This window comes from Anser anser (genome assembly GCF_964211835.1).
Source record: "Anser anser genome assembly, chromosome: 1".
Taxonomy (NCBI): domain Eukaryota; kingdom Metazoa; phylum Chordata; class Aves; order Anseriformes; family Anatidae; genus Anser; species Anser anser.
Window position 1 is genome coordinate 179,584,796 of NC_139720.1, and position 21,517 is coordinate 179,606,312.

General features: G+C 39.9%; 3 long non-coding RNA genes across 5 annotated transcripts in view; 2 read left to right on the forward strand and 1 right to left on the reverse strand.

Annotated features, from left to right (window-relative positions):
* Positions 1-4,883, reverse strand: part of LOC310892742 — a 40,816-nt gene extending 35,933 nt beyond the window's left edge. For both annotated transcript variants that reach the window (XR_014578365.1, XR_014578366.1), the window contains exon 1: positions 3,284-4,883. This is a non-coding gene — a long non-coding RNA (uncharacterized lncRNA). The remainder of the gene's footprint in view (positions 1-3,283) is intronic.
* LOC310892741 lies at positions 667-3,294 on the forward strand. Of its 2 annotated transcripts, none has more exons than XR_014578363.1 (3): positions 667-801; positions 2,495-2,677; positions 2,927-3,294. It is a non-coding gene; the product is annotated as an uncharacterized lncRNA (long non-coding RNA). The 2 variants fall into 2 exon arrangements; XR_014578364.1 differs by having other exon boundaries at positions 2,495-2,635.
* A 9,212-nt stretch (positions 4,884-14,095) lies between the features above and the next one.
* On the forward strand, positions 14,096-20,332 carry LOC310892744. The gene is made up of 3 exons (XR_014578368.1): positions 14,096-14,921; positions 19,242-19,318; positions 20,295-20,332. It is a non-coding gene; the product is annotated as an uncharacterized lncRNA (long non-coding RNA).
* The last annotated feature ends 1,185 nt before the right edge of the window (positions 20,333-21,517 follow it).

Here is a 21,517-nt window from a genome sequence, read left to right on the forward strand (position 1 = left end):
TCATTACATGTTAGTCTGCAAAGTTATGAAGTAAAGAATGCTTGGAATGAAAATGAGGAAAATAATTCCTACAGAGGAAATGCAGTGGTAATAATTATCCACTACACTTAGTTTTCACTGTTTGATTATGATTCTCAGCCAGCTACCATAATTTCTTATTCAGAGGCAATTGTGGCAGAAGAAAAAGGAATAGGCTTTTTAAGGTCTTTGTGAGGCTCACTCAGTTCCTTTTTATGTTAGACTTATCCACACAAAAAGATACACTGAAAGAATATTGCTCAGATTGCAAAGTCAAGCACTCCAGTACTAGTAAATGCCAAAATTAAGATCTCCTGAAAACATTAATTCAGTCCCTTATGCATATGCATTGTGCCATAGTCTTTAATTACTTGATGACATACTATTTTTCCACCCAGTTCTTGCCTCATTCTGTGTTCATGCTGGATGGTGCTCGCTTAATGAGTAAGCTATTCAGCATTTTCTTTTATCCTCCACATTCAGTGTGTGGCCCCAATGCTTTATTTACGGTACACTGTTCAAACCCTGCTATGAAGACAGAATTAATTTTCTCATGGGCTTTTCTATGGCTGTCATCACTATCATATCTTAAATATTCATTAGGCCAGAGAGAGGGAAATGTTGTAGCTTGGTGGTTGGAAGACTCACCTGGGAGGCTTGCTCTGATGCAGCCTCTGCTCGAATGAATACTTAAATAGCCTGTATCAAACAGAGCAGCTTTGAGAGAGAAGACGCTAACCAGCCAGTACCTACAGACTCCTGATTACAACATTCATCAGAGAGGTGGGTAACTTAGGTTGAAGACTTCGTAGATAAAGACAAAATCTGGCCCCTGACCTCCAGATGATTAACTATCATGTATCAGACTGCTGCTTTATTTTCCAATGAAATGCTACTGGGGATAAGGGACTTAGCTATAGGAGGTGGTTTATCACTCTGTGATGGAGAGAAAAACTGGCTTCCCTCCATTTGGAAACACCTCCTAATGCTTCTCTTAGGAAGTTTCTCACTAAACTTTCTGACTTCTTCAGATTCCTTTCTTGGGTATCCATTTTTTTCCATGCTCTGTGTTGGTGCCCAGAATATAAGGCTGTAAGTCAAAACCACATTGCCCAACAAAGAATCTAAGCACATCCTAGTCCATAAGGAACCTAAAACAGACTAATTCTTCTTTTGCCTCACGTTTCCTAGTAGTCTTCTTATATGGTGTTCCACTGGTACCTGTGGCAGAAAAGCTCTGCTCCAAGCAGCTCTGCACCCACCTCTTTCTAAAAGTAGAGAAGCTGGAGTTTGAAGCCCAGTCTTCAGAAAGCAAGGAACCAAAGTAGGCTCTAGCATTCCAGTGCTACCTGCCTTCTTTGCTTAATCACATCTCTGCTGAACCAATGGCAGAGTTTTGAAAGGAGGAATGAATAACATCACTCAAAAGCACTTAATCTCCTGGCTAGGGTAACTTCCTGCTAAGTTTAGTACTGGGTCACAAACTGCAGGGTTTTTTTAGCTGGGAGGTATATTCACAACTTGTTAGACTGTCTGTGGTTGAATGCAGCTGTCTTTGACTTTGACATTTATTCTCAGCTATGACAGCAGTAAACATCAGTTTTTGCAAAACAAGAGTCAACCTCCACCCACTTTAATTTAATTTCATTCTAACTCAATAAAACTTGATTGTATAATGCCTGCCTTCTTCAAAGTTTCTTGCTTGTTTGAGGACTTGGTTTCTTAATTGCTGGGGGTTCAAAATTAGAAGTAATTTTTTTTTTTTCTGCTGCCAAAGATTTCTCATAAGCAGGTTTCTCTTAGTTGTTTGTTCTTTTTTTTAAAAAACTTCCTATATCTGTCTGCACTCTGTGTAAAACATTCTTGTGGATTTCAGAGGAATTTTCATAGGATTTTTTCCCTTTCCTTTTAAATCATCTACTTCAGAATCTCAACTTCTTTTTTAATCATTGGAAGACATATAATTTGTCACAGAAACACAAGCTTTCTCACATACAATACACTCCAATTTGAATTTAAATGAACATTGATGGAGACAAAATGATCTAAAATTCCATCTTTCTGCTGGGAATGTATTTGAAAGATTAAAAACACCTGGAAAAAAAAACTTCTCTAAAATTAGCTATAAACACAAATGCAATCATTGACTCATTTCACCTTAGCCTCCCAGGTAGCAATCAGGTGACAACAATATCTAATGACTATTGCCTAAGGTCAGATTTTAACTGATGTCATTAACCCTTCAAAGTTTATACCAATCCTTTGAACTATCTAGATGGTTTAATAGGCTCTTTAATTCACTCACATCTAATTACTTGTCTCACATAAATATTTGGTTTTGATTCATTAGAATACTTACTCTGTGCTCAAGAAGCACTAGTCAATGCATAAAACCCTTAGCGAGGATTACAATTATTAAATAATTTCTTGCAACCTCACCCTAATTTTCATCTGTGGGTCCTGTTTCCTTTAACAGGCCAAGGGCCAGCATCAGTGAAGGATGAAGTTACAGACTACACAGACCAGAAAACCAGAAAGGCTAATTATTGTAACTCTGCCACTGAAGGGCATCTGGGAATTGCTACTGATTAGCAGCTATACAATAGCCTAACAAGCAGTATGTCTGCATTTCATCAGAGGGCTCCAGAAAACATATGTGGTATTGTATAAATAGTGTGTAGGGACCAGAAAACAACCAAATATGGCACTCAAAGATACATAGCTTGAACTGAACACATGGTGATGGTAATGATTGGCACCCGAGTGCATGCTGAGCACAGGGCTAAAGTAATGAGCCAATTACAAAAATCATGATAGAGGCATGGGAAAAGATCATTAGGAATACATGCCATGATGTATAATGAAGTAATTACTTGTATACAAAACTGAGTTTTGTCTGACTTTTTAGATGCAAACTGTGGGATCCATCGTGTGCTGCTCCACCAAGAGTAGAAAGTGTTGTGCTTCCTACTTGCCCCATGACCTCAATAAAGGAACCTGTGTTATCTCTCCAGTGCTATGTCAAACTGCACCAGAGTCTTCATGGTAACTGCATAAAATACCAAGGTTGGAACAGGTGAATATGGCCTGTGGGTAAGACTATTTACTCGGAACAGCCTCCATTGTCATGAGGTCCCTGAATTGAATGCCTGAAGCATATGAGCATATGAAGCATGGGAGAGCCAGCTGGAGCCAGACCAAAAAAAAAAAAAAAAAAAAAAAGGCAGATGTTAGGGAAAGCAGCCTCCTAAACAGTCTAATTTACCTTTGTTTCCCCCATCCATGGCTGTGTTGAGAATGAGAACCATGAGGTTGTTCTAAGTCATGCTTATTGTCACCATGCCTTATTCTTAGTTACTGGAAGAATAGAAACCATTTCATTATGGGCATAAGGACATTTGAAGTATCTACATGAAAACTGCAATCAGAAAAATAACTAAAAAAATAAACAAAAATGGATACTTTCATTTACAAAGTGCCTGGAGTTAGACAACAGCTACATCCAGCTGATGGGTACCTCTCCTTTCCACATCCTCCTTTCATCACTAGCAGCCATAGACATCTTCTGCACAGCCCTGCCTAGAGGTCCTCATCACCTCCTCCAGCCCTGCTGCCATCACCATGAGGCAGCTGGGTCTGCACACATGAGCAGTGAGGAACAAGAAAGCCTGTAGAGAGAGACAGGAAAAAAATGAATCCCTTCACTAGCTTCACAGACAGCAGCAACAGTCAATAGGAAATGATGATTTGTCTTCCCTCCATCTTCTCAAAGACTGGTTACCTGCTCATGTCACCCTCATATCTCTAGCAAGACTCACACAGCCACTGGGATGCAGGGTGAGGATGGGGCTGACTCCTGGAACCTTTTCCATTTGTCTCCTCTTGTGCTCTGGTGAAGTCCTAAGTACGTGAGAGGCCACTGCCTCCATACAGCATGAAAACAACCCTTCAGGGGATATCATAAGGCAAAGAATTCAGCATAGACATTAATGTCAGTACTTCATCTCCTGCCATCCTTAGAATGCCCTAGCTCTGGAGTACAGACTTGTCAGGGTGCTGGGTAGGTGTCACAGAGAGAGGGATTTCTTCAACCTGCAGAGTTCAGAAATAAATAAAATCTTTATGCAGGGTAGAGGAGAGGAAGAGGGAAGAAAACAAGACACGAACTGTGTAACCAAGCTGGTAGGTAGCTCACCTGCATCCAGAAGCATTTCTGGGTTATGGCCTGTTCTCAGGACTATTTTCTTCTTCATTTACATCTAGAGTATGGTTAAATGGTGTTTATCCACAAACATCACCAGACATTATTCATTATAGTCGGCAACTCAGTTTACACTTTCCAGATCAGTGGAAGATGTGTGCTGGACTCCTTCACATAGAGGTGAGCTCTGAAAATGTCCTTTTCTCCAAGTGAGTAATTTAACAGTTACATTATTATGTAGAAAATTGGCAGAGATAGTGCATCTTCTGACTGTTTTTTTTTTGTTGTTGTTGTTGTTGGTTTTTTTCCCTCAACACAAGAACAAGGTTTTTATAGCTATAATGATTCCAGCTCACTTCACGGCAAAGTGAGCCCAGGGTAATTCCCTGAAATCTGCAGCTCCGCTGTGGGAGCATGGGGAAGGGCACAAGTTCATTCATTTGCTTAGAGTTTCCCGACTCAGTCCATGGACAGGTCTGGACTCCAGCCCGAGGCACTTTGCTTTGCTCACACACAGAGAAGGGAGCTTATGTATCCACCTGGGTTCTGTAAAGGACAGAATAAGGGACAAACACTTTATACCTAATAACATCTGGCTTCTCCTGTTTAAGCGGTAGTCTTTCAGCATCTGATGCTAACAGATCATCCAGACTCTCTGAGTATGGAAAAGAATTACAATCATACCTGTCTACCTTTGGGGTCATGATTAGTAATGTTGCTATTTTTATTCCTTTGCTGATGTACGTGTAGATATTTCACAGACACCTTTAACTTATTTTGTCAATAGTCTGTTTCCTTTGCTAATTTATATATATATACGGCTATGAACTTCTCTATTTTCCTTTCATTTTTATAACATCTAAACTATATTTATGTCTTCTTTTTCCATCTAGCAGATCTTCCTTCTTGATATTGGAGGGTACTGGGTGGGAGGAGGGGAACATCTACAGAAGTACTCAAACATTTGTATTTTTCCTGTACAACTTTACACTGTAGATATGCCTGTACCAAACCTTGTACCTTGCTGAGCCTGACCTGCTGACTTGACTTCCTGTCTTGGCCTTGGTGTTGCCTCATCACTGCAGGTATGTCTGGTGGTCCCTGGGCTCACAGACAACCCTTGATCCCTGTCCCTGCTCTGCTGGCCTGTCATGGGACACCATGGAACTGTGCTTTTGTCAAAGAGGACGCTCTGCCAACCTTCATCCTGGCTTCTCTTCCCTGCCAAGCATCTCTGGTTGCACCCTGACACTAAGACATTCATAAAGCCCTTTTTGCCCTAGCATGTTATTGCCTGTAACGTTCAGATCTTCTGATCTGCTTTCATTTAGTAAACCTCAGCATGGGTACAAGCAGCAAGAGTGCACAGAGAGCATCCCGCAGTCCTGTGTGAAGAAATGCTTCACGAAGGAAATGCAGAGATGCTTCTGCCCTCAGGCACAGTGGGATTTTCACAGAAGTCAATATGCTCTAGGATGCCAGCGACTTTTCTTCAGTGGGACTTCACAGCAAGGTCTGCTGTACTGCCAAGAACTAGGGCTGCACCCAGAGCAGGCAGTGTGAGTAATTGATTTCTCAGGTCACTCAGCAAAGAAAACAAAACTAAAAAAGGCCTCATTTCCAACTGTTTGGAATGTCTTTCAGTTCTTCACCCCAAGAGGAACTAAAAATGAAATGGAAAATGCTTTTTCAGTGTATAGTATTCCACTCAACAGAGAATAAGAGTGCTTTGGACACACCAAATGAGTATGAAACCCTCTGCCACTGAAGGGAGAGAGACAAATTCACAAAATTGCCATGTGACATGGATTTTCCTCTTACCCATTAGCACAAAGGCCTGAAGCCAGGATTTGGATACGAGTCTTCTATTGCTAGTAGTAGTTGAAGCCACATCTCCTAGACCCACAGCCTGGATCAAGTTAGGATTTAGAGCTCCATTGCAACATTGTTCCATGTGTTGTTAGCAGTACACCATCTTAATGTCTGCTTCATAAAGTGGAACAGTTCTAGAAAGGATATTAAACTGCACATCCTTCCCCAAAACACCGCTGGTGAGGGCTATCTAACCAGCAAGACAGTCAAGATCAAGGCCATCTTCTGACTGATTTATCATGGCCAAACAATCCAGGACCATCTGTGTCATCAATGTGTGTCATTTGTGTCATCCCCTTATCACCAAGTGTCAGAGTCTCCTGCAAGGTTTTCCTCCAAGCCACAAGAAGAATTATCTTCTGTCCTAGAAGTTACCGCACTTGAATACTGGGAGGATGATATAAAAAAATGTCACATTATCTAACAGAAGACAAGAACTCCCAGCCCAGACCCAAGTAGCTTACCAGGAGGGACTTTCCCTGGGGGCATCAGGAGAAATTGAAATTGTTTCAGTACAGCTCAGGTACTCAGTCCTATATCTCCCAGAAACTGAGCAAATGCTGCATGACTCTATACTGCTGAGGAAAAGCTGTTTCTCTGTTTTGCCAGATTATCACTCTTGACCCAAATTTATGCTAACTTTAGGACAACTATCACGTATTTTCTAAATAATTTAACTGGTAACAAAAAATAATCACCAGTTATCACCTATGATTTCTACTTTTTCCATTTAAGCAAATTATTTCAATTCTACTCCACCCTTTTCCACTTTTTATGCAAACTCATACCAGTCCATGTAAAACAGACTGTAGAGATTCTTTAAAACCAGTCCACCAACCCAAATCATTTTGACAAATTCAAAGCCAGTACTAAATATTAATAATATGAATTAATAATATTTTGTAGCTATGTAAGTGGAATATGGATTACAGGAGAAAGACTCATCAGACATTTATGACAGTAAAATTGTCTGGATGAGAAAGTACTCACCACCCTCTTCTCTTTCTTTTTTGCCATCTCTCTCAGTCACCAGCCTTATCACAAGCCATCTCTTCTTATTTCCCTAATACAATGATCTCTACATCTGCCTGTCATCCAGCCTTGAGTGAAGTGGCTGTTTCACTCATCTGACAGAAGTAGAGTTGGTTTGCCAAATTTCCATCACTATCACTGCATGGCATTACTCTGGGATATTAATAAATAATTTCTTACCTAGGGCCACCCAGCATGGATTACTTTGGAGGCACCTCTTATCTTAGTGCAACAATTATAACATTTAATAGGCTGAGGGATACAGCGTATGTAAGATTTCAGGAAATCCCTTCGCAAGATTTTCATTCCTTAGTTGAGATGCAGGGCACAACTATTTAAGGATTAGCTCTTCCCTCTCCCAACACATGCCTCTTTGATGATACCACATCCTTCTAGCTTCTTCTGTAGAACAGAAATGGAGAATAGACATGCTGGGGGAATTGTTAAGCTCAGGGTCCTTTACACCTTTAAGGCAATTACATTCCAAGACAAGAGTATCTAATGTGCAGCACTTTCAGCATGTGTAATGGGTATTTTTATGAAGTCACGAAAACCTCCAGATATATTCCCTTTTTAAAGACTGTCATATGTTATAAACCTTAAGCCAGGTTTAATGCAAGTGTGTAGGGTTTTTTATGTTTTCAAAGTGGAAAATGTTTTCTCATAAAATACATGGGCATTTTTTACTCTGTAAAACACTCTGTGAACTTTTTTTTCCCCCATGGTGGGGAACTAAAGGCAGAATTTGGTAACAACCAAAGATAATTAATTTGCTTATTTGTGTGTTTTAACGTACATTCAAACAGACACTCAGCACCATACTATCTGAACATAATATTTCTGCAATGGAGAAGCATACAAAACGGTTTCCAGAGAGTGGCAACTGCCAGAGCAGTACTTCAAAGAACAAATACTATATACAAGCGTCCTTTGCATAGTACCCTGGACTGAGCAGATGATATTTATGTCATAGGGAGGGTAACTTCTTCCAGAGATGTTCCAGTAAAGTTAATTCCACATGATTCATAATCAAAATGTATGGAGGAAAGCAGTTCACATATTTCTGAGCAGACGTCTCTGGCATCATTGCCTACAGAAGTAGAAGGCTGGGCATAATAACAGGCACAGAAGGTGTTGATGTTCCTCTCTCTTAAATTAACCAGGCAGAGCTTGTTGAAAATATCCCATCAAAATGAGTTTCTGAAGGAAAAGGTTGTGTCAGATAGACAAAGGAAAATCTATCTATATACATTTTTCTGCTTCTGTAGGCCTATACAGGTTCTGCAGGCTTGTGCAGCTGTTTACTGTACAGCTTCGCATCTGCTCAGAATTGCACATTTCTCTCTCATAGGTAGAGTTTCTCAGACTCACACCTCCAGTGCCACAACCAAATTTCCTCTTTCTTGGCACCCAAGGTATGAAGCTAAGCTTCTCACTTCCTTTATCCCTTCACAAGTTGTTTGTTTGTTTTGTTCGTTTTTGTCCAGTGTTGTTCTGCCTTTACAGGCAGTCATTCAAGTTTGATATAGCTCTGTTGTTATTCCAGCACTAGGAATTTCCCTGTCACCACCTCTGAACTTAATTCTAATAGTGAGAGGAAGGCAAGTCAGAGATGAGAACAAAACCATACACCCAAAACATATTTTGTAGCTGAATACTTGTACACATAACAAACTCCTGGTGTCAAGCTGACTGCATTTGCATGTAGGCAGGATGACTCCACTGTCACAAAAACTGTTTCTATGTAAAATTATCCCTGTCCTACATGACCTATCACCACAAAAAAAAAAAAAAAAAAAAAAAACACTTTCATTTCCCTCCTCAAAATAAATGTGTTCTTGGTTACAACTTTCTTTCCTATCAGGATTTCTCACAGGAAAAAGACTTCTCTCTTGAGCTGTTGTATACTTGAGGCTTGCAAAGTCATAAATAACTCTGGTTCACATGGTGTTAAACTGGAAATCAGAGTGAAATGCCAGAAGAGCAATGTTGGAATAATATTTAGTGACCACCCCAAAAAAGATGAGCTGCTGACATTCTCTTCTAGCAGACATTTATAAATCTCTTTAAAGCAGAACATGTTGCAGAAATCTTGCTTGGAATGACAAAGACATGAGTAAGTGTGACAAGCCCCTCATCAAAAAAAAAATGTTTCAGTCCTCTGTCCAAATAGATTTCAAAAGACAAAATGAGCTACCAGTTTTGTCTGTAAATGGACACAGAGTGACAGATCAAGTATGGCTTTTAACTGATGATCATATAGTAAATAAGAAGAGAATGCCTCCAACAGATAATTCAGGCACTGTTATTATCCAGCTCTCCTGATACTTCCATAACCATTTCTATCTTACCTACTTTGCTCACCCCAGTCAGTCAGGCTCAGGAAGAAAAATAAAATAAAATCATCAAAGGAATAAAAGTACAAGCAGCACTTCTATTTTCACTGCTGACATCCCTTATGGTTCATTACCTAACCTGGCGGACCACTTCAGACTGTGAATGGAATGAAACACATCTGACCTCCCAAAATCTAAGCAGCAGAATACTCCTTTCCGAGTGAAGCAGGTGACACAAATAAAGCACCCATACACACACACACACATCTATGTAGTCCACACTGGCAAACTTTCATGGGACTCCAACCACTCCGGCTCTGCCTGGAATGTGGGGAGTATGCACATCTAAACCAGCTTGCTTGGAAGCCATCCTGGCAGTACCCAGCAATGTAGCACTATCCTTATTTTCTTATTGAATGGTGAAATCTCTTCCTTTTTCCAGCCCCTGATGGAACAAGGATAAGAGAATTAGCTGACAAAAGCATGGGAGAACTCGGAAGAAATTACAATGAAATAGAGAGTAAGTGCTGGAGATGGGGAAGTCACTATTAACTTCTCCTGAGAACCCTGCTTCTGGTTACTAAAGGCTCAATTCAGTCACCTGAACATAAGTTTATATTGTCACATTACACCTTGAGGGTATCTCTCTCTCCAGCTGCCACTCCAAAAGCTCTCACATCTAAAAATCCTGTGGAATATGTATTATACCTCTGCAGATGTCAGGGTTACCCTAGGGTATCTAACATGAAAGAAAACTTGTGTTTAAGGTAACTGTATCACTCCTTTGTGGTATGACTCAACCTGAGACTAAGACATCTGAATTTAGGACCAGGGTGCCGTTGACTAAACAAAAGGACACAGTGACATTTGAGGCAACCTACAGTATCCAGGACAGTCAGGTCCTGAATCCTAAGGCATCTCAAATGGCAGTAGACTCGAATGTTTAGGTACCTCAGATGTCTGCCTGTGACCTGTATATATCAGTTTCACATATGGTCAGTGGAGATCTTGACTTATTTTAGTTACACACATACAAGGAGTTAAGTTTAAGATGCCCTATAGTGTGGAAGACACATGGAGATGACAGATAGGACAGAGGACATACAATAGAGCAATAACTTTCCATAGTTGTACATGAAAACCAAGGAAGATATTTTGGGTAATCTAAAACATCAGTGAGTCAATGTGTGGGCACCTGAATTCACTTCCCAGCCATTGCATTCAGTAGTGCCTAGAAAGTGCCTCAGATAGTGCTGAAGTAAATACCTGCAATAGGACTATAGTAAGATTATAGCTGATACCTTCATTTAGACACCTACAGTTAGTCATCTTTAGCTGGAGCTGAATCTCATTTTACTGATCAGATAGATGTAGTCAGAACAGACACAGGATCAAATCCATTCACCGTTCAACAGCAGGTCTGCACACCTTAGTTCAGAATGGCATGAGAAATTCTGGATTACTGCAAGGGCCAGTGCACTTGGCCAGCTAGGCTTTAAGATGTCCTTGTAAAGGGACAAATAGGTCAAGGATCTAGGATCAGCTCTGTCAGAGTATAGATACAGCCGCTGAAGGCCCAGTTGCTTAAATAGCTCTATACAAAAACTACTAATTTAGGTCATCTTAGGGACTGCATAGTGATGACCACTTACATGGTCACATGGCTGACCACAGCATGTTAAGAGTTGTTAAAAGGAACTAACGGAGCAAATCATCCCATTGCTCAGTAAAAGTGACAGGTTCACGATAATTTTTCATCTTGAACTGGTTAAAAAAAAAAGTCAGTTTATGACCCAAGTATCAGAAGAACATAATTTACCTTCCTGTTCTTATTTTACTATTAAACTACATAGGTTGGAAGTTACTACATGGGCAACAAATACATCAACTCTACAACAATTCCCACCATGACCTCTGTGTGTTCATGTGTTAAGCTTGGAGGGATGGATCAGACTAAGCAGAGAGGATATTAGGTCTGCTTAGTTTCTGTAGACTTCATTGAGATTCAGGTAAAAGAATATGTCAGATATTTAGCCTGACTTCTTTCAAAGAAGCCAGAGAATTCCACCTAGTACTTTTTGTCGAGAAGACATTACTTCTTCCATTGTGGTGGTAAATATTATTATTGGTGTGGATAGGAAAGCACTATAGCTGGTCTAGAGTTCCTATTATTAAGATAACTGCCCATGGCCAGATAGACACCATGTAATATCATCATCATAGCATCAAATCAACAGTAGCACCATAGCTATCTAAAAGTTTCATATTGATATTGCTTTGACCTAAATTTACAAGATGTCTGAGGTTACTTTCAATCTTGCTGGATTTTACTGTATTGGGGAATGTCAAATGTTACGATGCTATTTGGAATTTGGGCTTCTGTAAACTCTACTGTCATTCTGTCATTGCTGCCTCTGTGCCTTCCCTTTAGGTGATGGGTAGAGCTATAATCTATTACATTTTGCAAATACACTGCCATCTTATTGTCACTTGCTAGTCTACTTTTAGAACCTCTCTTTCAACAGTAGCTGACAAGGACTGGGCAACTAGACAAAGCCACTCCACTTTGAGGTCTAGGAAGGCTACATGTAGGAGATGTGAAAGGAAAAGCCAAATGGCATTGTCCTCCTTGCATTTTCTGGCATTAAGATAACAATTAAAGGAAGGAATGTGGAAGAGTTGGAGTTAATGCAATAAACCATTTTTATATTAGTTTTAATCACTAATTCTCAAAATCATAAGCATGAAAAATAAATATGCATATATCCAGATTAGAGCAATGGAAAGAAAGAAAAAGAGAGAAAGAGAGAAAGAGAGAAAGAGAGAGAGAGAGAGAGAGAGAGAGAAAAAGAAAGAAAGAAAGAAAGAAAGAAAGAAAGAAAGAAAGAAAGAAAGAAAGAAAGAAGGAAGGAAAGAAAGAAAAAGAAATAGAAAGAAAGGAAGAAAGAAAGAAAGAAAGTAAGAAAGAAAGAAAGAAAGAAAGAAAGAAAGAAAGAAAGTTAAACTCTGCCTATTACTACATAGTAAAAAAAAAAAAAAATCAATTAAATCATGTCAAATCTTCTGAAAATCCTGAAACACAGATAGTGTCATGGTAGTAGACATTTCTACTCTATATTCATTATAAAGTGAATATATTTATTGCTTATGAAAAGAGATTATCTACTTTACTGCTTAGCCATTTTAGGATCTTCCCAACTAATTTAATATCTTTCAAGTCTAACCTTGATGAAAGTTGCAATTTTTTTATTCAGTATGTCTTTAAGACTTGTGGTTTTGCCAGCACTGTGAAAGGCCATTAAAAAGAGATGGTTAAACACAGGTTAACTAATGGGATACTGAATTTTAGTACTCAAGGGAGACAAGCACTGCTTTGCATAAAATCACAGTTCGGCAGTGATTAGCTGGCACACTCCTAAACACAGCAGTGCTCATCTAAAGTAAACAAGAGACATTATGTTAGATAGCAGGAGAAAAACACTTACATGATACAGGAGCCAAAGACCTACTCAAATGACTCATGAAAGTGTTACCTCCCTTGTTGGGTGCCAATCCCAACAAGCTTTTGGTCAGATTGCCAACCAGACAGAAGCCATTTGTCCACGACTGGGCCGACACGACAGGACCAGGAAGGAGTCTCAATGCCCTGTTGTTTCACACAGGATCACAAACAGCCAGTAGATGGTAGCAACTGTCGGTCACTCGTAACCTGAGCTGGATTCCTGCCGACAACCTAGATATAAAAAACTCGGCATTTCATTATCAACTGCATGAGCCTGCCATGAGAAAAACTTCATTAGCCTTTGCAACTGCTAATTTTAGTTGACAGATGAAAGTGTTGTCAGAAATAACACTATAATGCACTATAATACACTATAACTCCTATATATGGATTTCTTAAGCTACACAGTCCATTTCAGGCAACATACAGGGGAAGAGTAACACCAGGGCAGGGCAGAACTGCATCTGCAGGGTCTGTGAAAATGGTCTGAACAGATGGAAGGGTAAGGAGAGAAAGGCTGTCTTATCTATCCATAAGGCTCTGGTTTTGGAAGGAGGAAAGTTAATTGAACAGAATAGAATAAAGAACAAAGGAGTTATTACATTTATGCAAAACTTTCCAGACTAAAATCTACATCTCCATGTTTTCCAAAAACTGTCAAGTGTCTTAAATGTTAAGCATCCTCCTTTGTGTGGAGGATATCAAAAATGCAATCATCATGCTTATGAGAAATACATGAAAGAAGCAAATGCCTCACTGTTAGAAAAAAGAATGTACAGATTTCTTATTAGAGGAATACTCTCCGGCCCATGGTAACAGTTACTGACAGAAAATTATTAGCTTGAAACTATAGGATGTGTCCTATAAAAAGAATTTGTAAATTTAATAACATAATTTCTGCATAAATTAAAATATTTTAATAGAATGTACTTGCTAAATAGTTGAAAAAATGCTAATTGAGGGAAACATCTGCTCTGAACAAGAGCGTTTACCACAGGCAAAGTGCTTGTCTGCAGTGGTAGTTTGCATGAGGAATAACAGGATGCAAAGCCTCAAACTGTATTTTTACTCTGACAGAGAGTTTAAGGATATGGCATGTTGAGTTTGACATTCGTTGTGTCCCTGATTTCCATACCATGCTTGCTCAGTTTTCACAGGAAAAATGGAAGGAGGTGGGAGGAGGTGGGGAGGAGACGTTGCAAAAGATAAGAGATGACAATGAAATGCTTAAACTGGAATATTTTTGTTAAGCTGTACTTTTCTGGGGCTCTCTTTTCTTTGTTACCACCACTAATAAAGGATCTCACAGCTGTGCCTCCCAGTTTTCCTCAGAAACACCTTTGTGATGCTCACCTGCAGACTGCGAAGAAGGTACAACCTGCTTAGTGGTCCTGCAACCAGATTTGCACCAAAAAGACTGGCATGTGATGCAAATGCAACATAAAGAGCCTCTGTCAGCTTTCCCAGGCTAGGCTGGTTTTACAGAACTGCCAAGTAACAGTGGTTTGGGACCTTTTTTTTCTTTTTTTTTTCTTTTTTTTTTTTCTTTTCCTTTTAGAAAATTAGCATCTCTGTCCCTGAATAGGCCCAGAGAGCAGAGCTGCTGAGTAAGAGGGCAGAGAGCTGGTGCAGATAATAGCAAAGCTCTGCCTGCCATTTTCACATCCCTGCTAAGCTGTCTTTAATAAGCATTACAATTAGCTTCTGATAGCTGCTCAGAGGCCTACACGAATCAAGCCGGTTGTCTGAGTATGTGTCTTATTAGTGAGTTGTCTCCTCACAAAACTGCCTGCACAAGTGACACCCTTCTCAGCGGTCTCCACGGAAGCCAAGGATTGAACCCATTCAGAGACTGAACAGCTTGCAAAGCCCATTCCCTAAAGGACACAATAACAGGAAAATAATATAACGGAGAATAAAGGCACAAGAACAGGACGACAGAGAAGACCCTACGCTGATGGTAAATTGAACTTATTTGTCACAGAGGGTTTTTCGACCTCTGAACTATCAACCCAATCTTTTTCTCTCAGACTAAATATACTCATAGCTAGTTTTGGCAACAAGCAATTCCACACCAGCATCTGCAGCTTTTAGATACAAAAGAATAGCCTCCCTTTAAAACTCCAATTTATTTTCCACACTAAAATTAAATTACTATGTAGCTGAAAATAACAGCAGCCCACAGTTTTCAAATACCCAGTAGAAACAATCTGGCTGGCTGACCCCTTGCCTGAGTTTCGTGATTGTAATGTCACTAAAATCTAGTTATAATGATATTTTCTTTATTAAATTATGTGCTTCTGGCAGGTATGTTTTCTTCTGCAAAGGACAAAGAGTATAATGCATGATCTCAATGCAGTTAAACATCTAAGATGTCTTTAAAATATACTTTGTGTAAAACAGAAACAATACCAAAATGAAAAATGTACCTACACTGAATCAACTAAGTTTAAAGAATGTGTTTTTTGTTTTGTTTTGTTTTTGTTTTACTATTATTATTTACTTTCGCTTGTCATTATTATGTTATGCTGTATGCTACATTATTCCAGACATTATCAAGGATTCAACACAAAATTCTGCATTTATGGAATCACTTTTTCTAAACTCCAGCTGAGAAAATGCCTTTTAGTTAAGTTTAAATCTGATCATTATTTTCCTTCCTGTTTTGCATGTGCACTCCTCGACACAAAATCTCTTAACAGAGAAGTGAATAGATAGGTAATTGCAGAATTTTTTTTGAAGGCTTATGGTACATAATTCAAGGTTTAATTTGACTAAATGGCAAAAGTGACCAGTTTCCATTCTTTCCCATGCTGAAAAATCAACCTTGTTCTCCAAACCTAATCTCTATTATAGAAGCATCTAACTGAATATGATTTTTTTCCTACAAATGTCATGTATTCTTTAATTTTTTTTATAGATCTACATACACAGATGTGGAAATATAGCTAGACTTCTAACCATTGCAAATGCTTGCAGTGCCATTGTTTTCAGCAAAGTTATGAGGGATACATCAGCTAAGATCCTGACCTGTAGTTTTGCGTAATGCAAATTCAATACTCTGAAAATGCAATGATGCAGGCACTTCTAATAGGAAATAATTACATCGTCAGGCCTGCTCTGAATAGTAATGTAATGATAGTCTCATTCTGAGCTCTGTGAGAACAGTCCTTAGGGAACGATCAAGGATTCACAGCAGCATAGACAAAATCAAATTTTTCTGTCCCAGGAATAAGGACAAAGTCTTGCACTCTCACTGCTGGATGTACAGAAATGCAGTTTCTCGGTAGCTTTCTGGTGCTCCAACCCTGCCACCCCATTTCTGAGGATGCTTTCCATCAGCAAAGTACTTGGTGCAGCAAAAAGTTTATGGTAGGGATAGCCATGCAGACAGTAGGATCATGGCTATCCACTGGTAGGGACACGGAGGTCCACCAGCCATGGCTTCCCCAGTTGCTCAGAAAGGACTATACCTGGGGGAACCATTTTTCCTGCCTCGGGTGAGCCAATGTAAGCCAAGGTCAGAACTGCAGTAATCACTGTGATGCTAAGAACGTCCCTCTCTTGCTTTCCTTTGCTTTCCTGGCATGATTTTTCTACTGCCATCCCTTTCCTGGCCATGGTTGATCATGATGAGGAGTGCCCCAGAGCAGATCTGTAGAGCAGTTCTATAGCAAACTAAAGTATCTTGATTAAGAGTAGAATAAACTCAATTTCAAATGAGAGCAAAATGTGAAAGTTTGAAGCTTTACCAGCCACGTAAGACAAGTAGGCAATGCCATCTGACAGAAGTGGCCAAAACCCAAAGTACACACCAACCCTGGAGGGATTTATTTCTGCACGGAATCATCTCAGTTTCTTATCTCCAACAATGACATAAAGCAGAGCCATGAAAACAAACCTTCCCAGGCCTTCTGAAATGTTTGAATCTCAGGGTTTCAGCTCAGTCTGACCCTCAGTGAAATCTTGACATCTGCAAATACAGGCTTTTCACATGCAAATAGAGGGGTGTAAATAGGAAGCACAGGCATTTTGGAAATGCTTTGACATACAGGACTGTTGTACTAATATTGTCCTTGGTCAGTTTTTTCCCTGTATCTTTGAAAAGTTAAGACATATGCCATGCAATATTGTCAGGACTTCTTCCCCTCCTTACCCATGTGCCTAAAGATTTAGATTAAAACATGTTCAAATGGGTAATTTAGTAATTTCCCTACAGGCTTAAATATTTTGAACTCAGTGTCAAAGGATGCTAGAACAGGAATGGTACTCTGCCTGGCCCTTTTCACAATACAAATCATCCACACGGAGAGTGTGTGGAAAAGAAAAGAAAGAAAGAAAAACAAAACAAAACAAAAACAAAAACAAGCAAACAACAACAAAAAAACAATAGGCAGTGAAACATGGACATGTATGACAATACTGTGAGGCTTCAGTGCTCGCATCCTGTACTGGGAAGGGGATCCGTTTAAATTCTCCCATGGTGATAAGGAGATTTGCCTGTACATGCAGCACATTTCCAGAGCCCATGCTTCTGTAACAGCAATTTCACTCCTTGACCAGACAATGCAGGTTTCCCCTGCACAAAATGCTTAGCTACAGTGCACAATATCCTCAGCTACATCCCACTCTCTCTCCAGGTGTTACACTGAATGTTAGCATGACCCTAGCCTCTTTCTATGCTGCTTTTATCTTTATCATAGAATGGTTTGGGCTGGAAGGGACTTTAGAGATCATCTAATTCCAACCCCCCTGCCATGGGCAGGGACACCTCCCACTAGACCAGGTTGCCCAAAGCCCCATCCAGCCTGGCCTTGAACACTTCCAGGGATGGGGCATCCACAGCTTCTCTGGGCAACCTGTTCCAGGGCCTTACCACCCTCTGAGAGAAGAATTTCTTCCTCATATCTAATCTAAAGCTACCTTCTTTTAGTTTAAAACCATTACTCCTTGTCCTATCACTCCAATCCCTGACAAAGTGTCCCTCCCCAGCTTTCCTGCGGGCCCCCCTTTAGGCACTGGAAGGCCACTGTAAGGTCTCTCTTGAGCCTTCTCTTCTCCAGGATGAACAACCCCAATCTTTACCATTTTAGAACTGAAATTTCCAAGGAGCAGGTCCCAGATGCTTTTGGGGCCTTACCAAAATCTTAGGAGCTGTTATGATTAGTCCAAATAACTTAATTCACTCATAAGTGGTTTATCTTTGGAATGTTGGTTTATGTTGCTGTTCATCTCACCTCCAGCTGGATTCCTTGGTGAACATATGGATCCAGTTCTTCACTAAATCTTACCATCTTGTTAATTGTATTACCATCTTGTTAATAGTATTGAAATGATGTTTTTAGCACAGAAAACACCATGGACTCTGATTTTTAGCTAGATTCTAATTTCCTCTTTTATGCAACTCACAGCAAGTACAATTTCAACAGTTGAAGGAGCATGTCAGTTTATTTTCGGGCTTTTGATAGTATCAGATTTACAGTCAGGTCACTAAGGATTTAAATGACTACAAGGTCTTCTCTGGGGAAAGTCTATCAGTAAGAAAGATATTCTTGGAAGTGTTTTAACCTTTCCTAACCACAAAGGCATTGTAACATTCCATCTTAAGGCACTATGGGACTGACAATTTTTCCATTTTATTGCAATAATCTTTCAGTCCTGCTTTACTATACATCTTAATCTTCCACTTTCTCCTGCACTATTGGATTGAGATCACCAGCATCAATAAAGAAGCAGCAACAGCATCTACTTACATTTATCAGGAGGAAAGAATTTCAGCTGACAGTGATGGAGAAGGCTTAAAATCTTGTTCACTTTCAGCCTGGTTTCTGGGGATTTTCTGATGTATTTTAATCCAATGGATTTTCCAGAACTTATAAACAAACTAAACTAAAAATCAAAACAAAACAAAATGAAAAACTACTTAACAAAGTTTTTTTTTCCTTATATTTGTGGTGTAAATCTTCCTCACATGCTTTTCCTTACTCTGTCCTTTCCAGTTTATAAACCAGTATCTGCATTCTAGAAGCTAACATTTTTAAACAACCCTGTAAAATATGGATATGGCCTACTCACTTATTGTGTGCATGTAGTGATAAGTGACCTAGTCTTTTATTACTGTTTAGGTTGGCAGAGAAAAGTATAACATATCCATGCAAAGAGAATTATTTTGGTTTTGGTTTAGCAGAGGAAGGAAGCAAAGAAAGAAGGGAGGAATTTGCAAACATGCCTATATGTCTCAAAAAGGTTTAAATCTGGCTTATTTTCACTATGCAAACAGGTCAAGAATCCAAGGAAGAACTAGAAAACATCAGCTGCTGTTCCTTCTGAACAAACCATTCACTGGATGCAGAAACTGTGAGTGCTTTGGGTGAATGTATACCTTCTTAATAATTTGGCATGTCCCGACCAACCCTCTCTCCCTCCTGCCAGCTCTACTGCGACTTTGTAGAGCTGGTCAAAATGTAGGAACATTCTGATAACAGCCAGTTCAAAAGATTTCATTAAGAATTCCTAAAAACTTTCTGTTTGCTTGTTTTCCTTTCTTCTTTCTTTCTCTATGTGTCCACATTTTCATTCTCTGTGGAAAGTCTTTGCTCCCTTCCAAGTTGCTTTTCCTTTTGGAGTACAAAGGTAGTCAGACATCCTGTCAAACTGGATGTATTCCCAGAGGGATGCTACTTCCCTGGTGCATATAATCCCAAAAGGATGGACTGTCCTGATAATTTTACATTCTCATGTTACAGAGAGCTTACCACTGAGGTAAATCAGGCACACAAAGTACAGAGGAAGTACAGTTTTACTGTTTCAGTTTTACAGACGGGGAATTTAGGCCAATTATAAAGGCTATCTTGGAATATCATATTCCTGAAATAGCCTGGAGATACATGCAATAACTGGCTTCACAGCCAAGCCCTAATAAACAGTAATATTTCTGTTGGTTTCACTGGGGCAATGAGCAACTACTTGACTAAATTCAACGGAGTTAACAGAGCTGGGGGGAAACAGTCTGGAGACTCAATGAAAAACTAGACCTTAGCTCATCACTACTTGCTGTATCAGGATAACCATTTTAATTCCTAAAGGTTTTCATGTAAATAGCAACACATGACAGTCAAATATCCTGATCTGGAAATGTTTTGCAATTGTGTTATATAAGTGCCAATGCCCTGATTTGGGTGGGGATAGAGTTATTTTTCTTCATAGTAGCTGGCATGGTGCCGTGTTTTGAATTTATGATGAAAACATTGGTGATAACACACCAATGTTTTAGTTGTTGCTGAGTAGTGCTTATACAGAGACAAGGACTTTTCTGCTTGTGTTGCCCTGCCAGTGATCAGGCAGGGGGTGCACCAGGAGCTGGGAGAGGACACAGCCAGGACGGCTGGCCAAAGGGATGTCCCATACCATGTGGCATCATGCTCAGCAATAAAAGCTGGGGTAAAGAAGGAGGCTGGAGATGGAGAGGACCTACTCAGAGTGATGGCATTGGTCTTCCCACGAAACTGTTGCATGTGATAAGCCCTGCTTTCCTGGAGGTGGCTGAACATGTGCCTGCCAATGGGAAGTAGCAAATGAACTCCTTATTCTTTGCTTGCATGTACAGCTTTTGCTTGTCTTATTAAACTGTCTTTATCTCAACCCACGACTTCTTGCACTTTCTGATTCTCTGCCCCATCCCATTGTGCTGCTTACTATGCAGCCAGAAAGAGGAGAATGTCCCTCATGGCCAGAGCTTGTGTCTGGGGCCTGAGGATCTCTCCAGATGTGTTAGCAGGCAGTTTGGACCACTGTAAGTGGATCTACAGACCTTAGTAATTTGTAAAGACATTCTGGCATCCCAGCCACATTTCCGAATATTTCACTTCATAATAGTTCTAGTCTGGTCTTATGGACTGAATTCCCAACCGCAGTGCAGTAGGTGAGATCCTCAGCCACCTCTTCCAGTTCGGTTGCAACCTGCAAGGCTCTGGTTCATGAATGCTGAGAGCACTTCATGGCACAAATCAAAGCACAGCAAATGGGGAAGAGTCAGCTGCTGTAGACAGACCTCAAGTGACTTCAGGAAGAACTGTAGCAAATCCTCCAGCTATATGCCTCCAGCTAGACTTAGACTCTCACAAGGTTAAGGAGACTAGGTGGAGATTCATAAAGCAGTAGAAACACATCCAACTTGTTCATTCCAATGATGGATTTAGAGTAGATAATACCTATCACACCAATGGCTCATTCAGTGGTATTAATTGCAACTTATTATGCATGCATTCATTATGCCCATTCCTCCAGATCTGGGTGAGTTCTGTTTGATTCAGAACCCAAAGACAGCTCAATTTCCCTTGCATTTTCTGTTCCTTGTACTTATCATTTCAGCCCCTGACATAATTAGATTCCCTGTTGGGAATTGCTGTTTCAGTCAGAGATTGCTGCAATACCCTTTCCTTTAGGAAAATTGATTTGGGGGTAAGCCTGGTTCTGCTCCAACCAGAGTTACCTCCCAGTTTGGTAACCGCATTGCAGCAGGATCAGTTCTATAGCACATTTCCAGGTTTTCATATT